We start from the raw sequence: 9,588 nt of genomic DNA, 5'->3' as shown, positions 1-9,588 counted from the left end.
CGCAGTTTAAAATATTAATTAATTAATCTCCATGAGTTAATTGGTTATGGAAAATTAAACTTGAAGTATTTGTGAGATCATGCAATTATTTCTCCCTTGATTTAGGAATTTATCCCTTGATTAAAGGAGATAAGGTTCAGTTCTATATTGAGAGGATCAGTTGACTTAGTTTAACTTAGTCAAGTCTAGTTAGATTAATTTAACAAGTTTTTAAATTAACGAGATATAGTTTGTTGATGCTTGCATGCATGTGACAACTATTATTTTCAGATAACTAAGTATTGTCTCATGAATAACTGATGCATGGCAGTTCAGACAAAGACCCAGTTGAGATCAGATGAGGGACAGTGTATTATCAGATGCTAGGATATTTCTAGTAAGCATTCCTTGCATGAGGAAGGAATCTATTTTCTTCTATGACTACGCTGTTGGACCTGAGGTGACAACAGGTATGACTAGGCCAATTTACAACCTATATATTTAGGCCTAGGTAGTCCACGATTTTCATCTTCTAATTATAGAGAGAGTAGGATAGCTATTGAGCTAATTCTTTTTGTATGTTGTTGAGGATCTCCACTTGATTGATAATACAGTGTTGGGGTTTATGTTGGTGCTTTCCCTAGTGATAGATTCTGTGTTATATGTGATTGATTTCTTCTTATTAGTTATATGTGTTCATGCTTGATGTTGCTCATGGTTGATTAGCTTCCGCAAAGTTTATGGTAGATGTAGATCTAGTATTATGCTTTAGTACATTGCATATATCAGTTTGATCTGTAGGTGAAATTTCTACATGATATCAGTGAGCTAGCTGATTTGTAGAGAAAATTCTACATGGTATTAGAGCTAGCTGATGTGTAGAAAAAATATACAAAATTCTACATGGTATCAGAGCACAGGTGATCAAGGAAGAACAGTCTACAAGAAGGAATTCGAAGTTTATTATTCGGGATATAGATCTCAAGTTCTTATCACATCTATTTCACCAATGGCGATCTATGGTTTGAGGCTTGAGTATGCCCTTGATGGCAGCTCAAATTATATAGCTTGGAAGGATCGCATCAAGGCAGCATTGGAAGATAATGGCCTTAAGGACTTCATTGATCAAGAAGTCCCTAAGCCCACTGATGCTACTCAACTGGCGGAATGGAAGAAGTGTGTGGCTAGAGCTAGGAGAATTCTCTTGGAGGGAGTGCGAGATCACATTGTCTCGAGCCTCCATGGGAAGGAGACTCCATTTGCAATGTGGAAAACATTGAAAGATTTATATTAGAATAGCAGTGATCAGAGGAAGCTGGCACTGAAGGAAAAACTTCAAAAGATCAAGTGTGAAAAGGATGAGATGATCTCTATGTATCTAACCAAGCTCATCACATGCATGGATGAGCTTGCATGTGTAGGGGTTGTGACATCTGATGATGACATGGTGAGTCTACCACTCCTTGGCCTTCCTAAGAGCTGGCACAGCTACTAGGACTCGGTTAATGGAAGGGAGAAACTGCCAAATTGGAACAACTATCGTCGGATTTGATGCAGGAGGAGATCAGACGGAGCACCGGAGATGGTTCTTCATCCATCCAGGATGAGGAGAACTGTGCCTTAGTGAGTAAGGAAATGAAGGGGAAGGAGAAGGTTTCTCTTTCCGAATCTAGTTCTTTCCATGGTAGGAAGAAGGTTGAAAAATCGAAAGTGTGATTCTTTCATTGTCATGAGGTGGGCCATTTTGTTACAAATTGTCCGTAGAGGAAATCCAAGAACGGATCCAGGGAAGGATCTGAAGGTGAGGCACTTGCTTCACAGTTCGAGTTGGATTTCACACTCTTCGCATGCATGGTTTCATCCATGGTTGGAAGTGGTTGGTTTCTTGATAATGGCGCTTCTTTTCACATGACTAGCGACAAGAGTTTGTTCAGTACTTTGGAGGAGAAAGATCTCCAGATACTCATAGCGATGGGTAATGATGAAAAGTATAGTGTCTCAGGTGTAGGCATGGTTATTTTTCAAAGAGAGCATGGAGCTCGCCTTACCTTGACCGATGTCAAGTATGTACCAGGACTGAAGAGAAACTTGGTGTCGATCACGATGCTGGAAGACAAAGGTTATGATGTAGTCTTTAGTAAGGGAAAGGTTTTCCTTAGACACATCATCGCTAGACAGGTGAAGCAGATTGGTTCACAGGTCAAGAACCTGTATGCTCTTGAGGTTCAAGATGCATGAAAAGCCCTGAGAAGCAAGTTAACTGATGGAGACTTGGTGATTGAGAGGGAGGGTATGTTACCTCTCAACATGCAGCACCAGAAGAAGTCTCAAATGATTGTGGAGGAGCCACGATTGGTGTAGCAGCTTCAGGAGGTTGTGGAGCAGCCACAACAGGGGAAGCTGAATGGAGATCAAGTAGAGACATCTACTCATGCAAAGACCTCCAGTAGGGGGAAACTTGAAGCCAGGTGGGCAGAAGGATCACATGCAGCCATACCTCCAGGTAGGAGGTGGGGTGATATAGAGTGATCGTCCCAAGGAGGAGCAGGATCCTTGAGGTACCCAACCTCTTAGATGAGATCTTGTTATGGGAGCCCCGATGTGGAGTAGCAGGAACTGACTAATTGGGTAGAGACAAATGTGGATGGAGCAGTAGAAAGAGCTACAATGTAGGGAATCCTAGGACAATGCAGAGCATGCAGGCTGTAGCAATGTGAGAGGCACAAGTGTGTTGCACAGTGCAGGGTAGCACAGAGAAGGGTGCAATGGAGAGAGATGCATGGAGATGTTGTAGTAGCGTAGAGGCCAAAGAGGTAGCACTTGTTAGCAGCAGGTAGAGCTACAACATCAAAGTATGTTTCTAGCCAAATAGAGTGGTCAGTTGGGAGTTTTTTTTTGTTCCAAGTGTTGCTGGAGCAACCGCACTTGGTAGATGTGTTGCATGCATAACATTCCAAAGTTACAGGATCAGGTTCGAGAGGAAGCCTTTCTTGTTGAGAGGGAGTGTTGAAAAATGTGCAACAAAAAATGCTAAATTTAGAAAGTGCTAAAAATAGATCCGGTAAAAATAACATGTCTTAAAATAGCAGTTTGGCCAATGAGCATTTTGGCCACCTTGGGTGAGAGGTGAAACTGCTAAAAATAACATTTCTAGGTCCCTTCTTATTTTTAGCAGTCCCCGTTCTAACTATAGGAAGTAAAAACCAATCTGGTCTTCCTAGCAGTTTAAAATATTAATTAATTAATCTCCATGATTTAATTAGTTATGGAAAATTAAACTTGAAGTCTTTGTGAGCTCATGCAATTATTTTCTCTCTTGATTTAGGAATTTATCCCTTGATTAAAGGAGATAAGGTTTAGTTCTATATTGAGAGGATTAGTTGACTTAGTTTAACTTAGTCAAATCCAGTTAAATTAATGAGATATAGTTTGTTGATGCTTGCATGCATATCACAACTATTATTTTCAGATAACTAAGTATTTTCTCATGAATAACTGATGCATGGCAGTTCAGACAAAGACCCAGTTGAGATCAGATGAGGGACAATGTACTATCAAATGCTAGGATATTTCTAGTAAGTATTCCTTGCATGAGGAAGGAATCTATTTTCTTCTATGACTGCGTAGTTGGACCTGAGGTGACAATAGGTATGATTAGGCCAATTTACAGCCTATATATTGAGCCCTAGGTAGTCCATGATTTTCATCTTCTGACTACAGAGAGAACAGGATAGCTGTTGTGCTGATTCTTTTTGTATGTTGTTGAGGATCTCCACTTGATTGATAATACAGTGTTGGGGTTTTATGCTGGTGCTTTCCCCAGTGATATATTTTGTGTTATGTGTGATTGATTTCTTCTTATCAGTTATATTTGTTCATGCTTGATGTTGCTCATGGTTGATTAGCTTCCGCAAAGTTTATGGTAGATGTAGATATAGTATTATGCTTTAGTACATTGCATATATTAGTTTGATCTGCAGGTGAAATTTCTACATGATATCATTGAGCTAGCTGATTTGTAGAGAAAATTCTACAAATCGAGGGGTGAGAAGGGTGATTTGGGAGAAAACGTATTACATTCTTTTTTGTAGAGTAATTGATAGATGTTGCTTCAGTGGTCCCTCCTTCAAGTAATTTTTCTCTACTCTTGACCTGAAAAATAACCTTTTGAAGTGGAACACACAAATCTTGAATGGAGGGATGTGACTTCGGTATGTCAGTACTCGAAATCAAAACCCTACTATTATAATAAGTGAAAAGTGGCATTCAATCCTATGATTATTTCCTGACTAGCTATCCAAATAGATCTTCGGATTGCTTGAAATAGATAGAAAGGGTGTATCCCTCATCAATATCCAATTCTAGAATGGAGGTATTATAGGACCAACGATCGATAGGTCGGAACTGTACAAAATTCGTTTGACTCTAGGGAGCTATATCGACTATGATGGGTTTATGATAGTGATTATGATGAGTGGTAGATAGCATGACATTTAGGCTTTACTGAGATTATATAGAAAAAGGGGCCAAAGTGTAGAATAGTTTGTATCATTTCTAATTCAATCGAATGTAAGTAGATTCCATTAATTGATGCCATACTGATTTATTCATTATTCTACTCCATCTAGGGAGGGCGAGCTCTAGCAACCCCCCACAGTTGGTCTCGTTAGATGCATGGATGGTGTATGAACATGTTTACAGAGGAAGATGGGAATAAACCAACCCATAGATGCATGGATTGGAAGGTGGATAAGGATGAAGGAATAAGAAAGAGGGAGATTGATTTTTCATGGAAGACCGAGTCATAAGGAATAGATGAGGTTTATAGATTAAGAATGGGGCCCTACAACCCCACTCCCCTATATATTCTTTGTTTACATAGCACTACTTATTTTTGAGTTCATATGAATCTCATGAATACCGGTCTACGTGAGAGAAGAGAAACCCAACTAGCTTGACAAAGGAGATTGGGATTACTACGTCCAAGAATGGAGATATCCGTATTAATGCTTCATGGTACTCAATTTTTCCGCCTGATAAATCTCATTACCCACTTGTTTCACGAGATCAATCCTAGTTGAAAACGTTCTGAATCCACCCTTAGATTTCAAGGATTGGTTTCTATTTGGAGTTAGCATATCCAACTTTGGGTAGGTTATTTTCAATATTATGTATAAATCTCAACTAACTATGTGGGGTGGAGTGGCTTCATGTATTCATGAAGAGGTGCCTCCCTACTTCATGGTGCCTACAATATTAGTTAGATTGGGCCGCCTGCTTCACATATTCTTCCCTCTATTTCTGCATAGTTCCTGGAATTGAGGTTTCCATTGTATATCAAATTAGAGCTCTTTCCTACCCAATATGTTTGGGGGGAGGGGGGGGGTTAGTTTCCCCCCATATTGAAACCCCTAGCCCACCCTTGTAAAGAGGAAGTCTGGGAAGAAAAAAATAGGTCATTTTTTAATGGGAGGGATCCGCCCTGACGCTAGATGGGGCCTACCCCTCCACGGGAAAAGGTAGGATTCTCTAAACGTATTGAAAAAAGCATACATATATTGGCTAGAAACCCCACTGCCCAAGCATAAAGTAGTGCATCTCTAGTAGAGGTGCCACCCAAACCACATAGTACTCATCCTTCATTTCTCATCGACAAGGAAAGCGCAGTATCCTACTGATTACATATTCATTGACGGATGAGGAACACAAAAAATTGTGTCCCCACCCCTTTTGTATTGACCAAGAGGCAGGAAGAGAAAGGAACAAATACAATTTGGTTGATGGTTGAAGGGAGAATGATTATCCTGTTTGATAAACCCCTCAAAAGGGGATATAGATATAGTGAATCAATTGTAGAGTGCCAAACCATAATAGCATAACGACTCTGTATCAATGCTGAGAAAGAGCATCTAGGCAATGGATCCATCCTTCCGGCCTTACTTGTTTTTTCAGACCCGTAAAGGCATTACTATTCAGCCTTGGTGACCCAATAATGAGATGACATATAGATATCAGGACATGATGCAGACCGATAGAGGCATATCTATCCAACCTAGTAACTCTGAAAGGTATTGCCATCCTTACTAGTTGGTTGCTTATTGATTTTGTCTTTTCAAGCTTCATTCTAGATAGCACTCAATTCCCAATATTGTTTCTTTCAATGACTGAACCAACTTATATAATTAGATCGGGTTGGCCTTTTCTATATAATAGACTTTTCTAAATCAGAATTTTGAAGGTTCGCTTAATCAAAGAGCCTTCATAGATTTTGAAACCGATAAAGCCCGCTTTCCCATTTCAATAAATGTGGATTAGCTCATTCCATTTTCTATATAATAATTGCGAGATGAAATACCAGCTCTAATCATGATTAGATGTGGCTAGCTCCATCGATTTCCCTAGCTAGTGAGATGCAAAACTTTCTACCTTCCCTTCCTGACATCAAGCATCAGAATAGAATAGTTGAATAGATAGATAAGAGACAACTACTAGTTATCATTTGATTAAGAAGGTTGTCAAGAAAGTGGTCATAATCGTAGTCGCATTAGTTCAAAAGGGGAAAGCACCTTAAATAATAGAAAGAGGGATAGTGTATTGGTAGTTCGAGCATTTATAACAGACCTCAACCTCCTTTCCCTATTGGTGCGTAAGTAAGCCTAGCTTTCATAGAGAGGTTTGTGCTAGGTATGGGTTATGAGCCTTTCATTGAAGGGTGAAGGCCTTGGAAGTGAAGTGTTTTCATTCACTCGATAAAGCATACTTCAAAGAAAAGGCAATATTATGCACTAAATGTGGTAGAGTGTGATCCTACATATATGGCAATGTGTTCCCCTGAAGGGCATATTATCATCATTTGAGAAAGAGAGTGATTAGAGGTGTGACCTATGTGCCCGGTAAGTTAAGTAACAAGGTAGTGGAAATATATTGGGGTGAGTCTCACATCCCAAGGATCAGTTGGAGGAGTGTTCTCTACACCTCGATCATAGATCATTCCCCCAATGAATCATAGATTCTTATAAATACTGCTATGCACTTCAGATCGTGATATATGAAGTTATGGGATTAGGTAGATAAATTCTTGAAATCCATAGATCATAATATTGAGGATTAGTGTGTATCCTCAATCCTAATCATAGAACAGTTGATGAGAGTTCCTTCAGATCATAAGGGATGCGGAATAGTATTTCTAACCCGATCATAATATAATTGAGTCTGCCTAGAAGAGTGAATAACTCAATGAGAAATGATGGTAGGAAGGTACTGCCCAAATCCAAATAAGTGAAGCATGAAAATATCCTAACTAATAAGGGGCAGGGTGAAAATATATAGCCATGCACTACCTACTCAATGGCCAATAGTAAGGTGACATGAACCATTGGGATGGATGGGTTTGATTCTGAATCATAAACATGAAGAAGTCTTTTAAGCTCTAGGAGATAAGTCTTGTGATGTGGAATTACAATTTTTTTCCTAATTTAAATCAAGGGTGTTAGGGTCCTATAAATATAGTAATCCAGGTATAGTTATCTAGCCATTTATCCCACAGGGATATTGTAAATTATTTTTCACTTTAAGATTATCTAGTATATAAAAATAAAAATAGAAAGAAAAAAATTCAAAATTAAAAAGGGGAAAATAAAAATAAAAAATAAAATAAAAAGGCCCCAGAGGACTCACTGGTACAAATGCCGCCAAATTATCAAATTATATTAAATTATGTTTTAAATGTTAGGAATAAAGGTGATTTGATTGTTTGTTGCTTTCCATAAAGCATTTTTACTTTTCAGTGGTTGAGATCGTCCCTGCCCAGATCAACGGCGGGGGACAATGTTCTAATCCCCCCTCAACCTTTAGGGATTTAATGAGGAGGGGGGCTCTGAAATATGGTTTACAATAAACCACCTAAGGCATCATGGTAGCTCCACGTTTGTTTCAGGGGGTCCCTTCCCTTTACCACCTACTGCTCCTAGCCCACCCCCAAAAAACCACCTTTCAACCATTTTCGTTTTAGCGCATTTTCTCCCACTCAATCCTCACCACCCATCATTCACCACTCCCTCCACGTTACCCATCCTCCATGTCATGTAATCATTAGCATTTAAATCTCCCGCCAATAGACATATAGTCATTGGTCATTAAATAATCTCCCACCAACGTCTAAAAAATTCATAAATGCTACACTCCAAAATGGTAATTATCTTGTTGACTGCCCTCAATTACCGTTATAAAATCCCATATCAACCTGTATTATCCCCTTGTGCTTTTTATTTTATCCATGCAGGTTCATATTGAAATATTTCCAAGCTCGCTAACGCCATGTCCAAAGTTTTTCCCTTTTGCAACCAATCAAATTGCGACATGGTAACATTTTTTTTCAAATTTCCTATTGAAATTAAAGATGTATTCGCACAAAGGAAAGGGGAATATGCATGATGAGAATCCTATGGTACCTCATGTCCCTGATTTAGATAGGTCCTATTAGGGTCCTATAATTTATTCAAACTCAAGGTAATTGAGTATTGTATCTCAGGAATATTATTTTGTAAATACTTGTCAATTTGCCAATGATTTCCAAATAAAAAGAAAAATAGAATAAAAAATGAAAAGAGGGTATAAAGAAGAAAAAAAAGAGAAAAAAAAAGAAAATTGAAAAATAAGAAAATATTGAACCCCACCAAAAGAAAGAAAAGTAAAAAAGAATAATACTGAAAGTGTTGCAAGTTTAAATGCCAGTACTCATAAATAGTTTTTGTTTCATTCCTGTAAAATAAAATTGTGTGAAGCTTGTTCAAAATGCCACAATTACTAGCTTTAAGTTTAATCATACAGTCTAATCATGATTAAACTCCTTTATATGTTTTTTAAATTAAGATAGAGAATAAAGGTTTACCCAACAGTTTAATCTTGGTAAATCATTAGTTAGGTAGAAAATGATATTGATCCAACAGTTTATTCTGGATCAATAGGAGAAATAAGGGATAGGTTAGGTAGTTTTTCATTATGTATAAAAGAAAATAAAAATGGGTTTCCTAGTCTAAGTACACCCTATGGAAAAAAATAAAAATACTAGTCTAACTAAGAGTAGGTAGATTAGGTGATTTGGTAAATATTTACATATATAAATATTATCCTAAGTTTTGAGGATAGTAGGAAAAGGTCATAATTTGTATGATGGGATAAAGGTTTTTATACGTTTCATTATTTATCCCTTACCCTAAGATCAAAAGGGTAAATATGTCCGCTATCCTAAGTCATTTGTGTCATTTTCCCATATCCTAAGTCAGGAAGGAAAATATCAAAAGAGCAAGTGGAAAAAAATCTTATTTGTCATATCAAAGCTAAAATAAATCCCACTCCACACCCTTGGGATCTGATCCCCCACTTCATCCACCGACCTCGTACTTTTTCGCTCCCCCTTTCCATTATGTCTTTACTGTCGGGGGGTTCAGAAAGCAATTTCCCCCATTGGGCCCCATCCCTTACGTGTTGCCCTCTGGTGATTTCGCACCCCCCCCCCCAACTGAAACTGTTAACCACCCGCTACCCCCTCTGGAAACCGCTTTCCCTCATCCATCCTGCCATGCCCCCACCACTCTCTACCCGCCACAT

Source organism: Pinus tabuliformis, chromosome J (genome assembly GCF_031772625.1).
Source record: "Pinus tabuliformis cultivar Carrire ecotype Pingquan chromosome J, CPIR1, whole genome shotgun sequence".
Classification (NCBI taxonomy): domain Eukaryota; kingdom Viridiplantae; phylum Streptophyta; class Pinopsida; order Pinales; family Pinaceae; genus Pinus; species Pinus tabuliformis.
The sequence above is the reverse complement of the archived record's forward strand: the minus strand, read 5'-3'. Positions refer to the sequence as shown.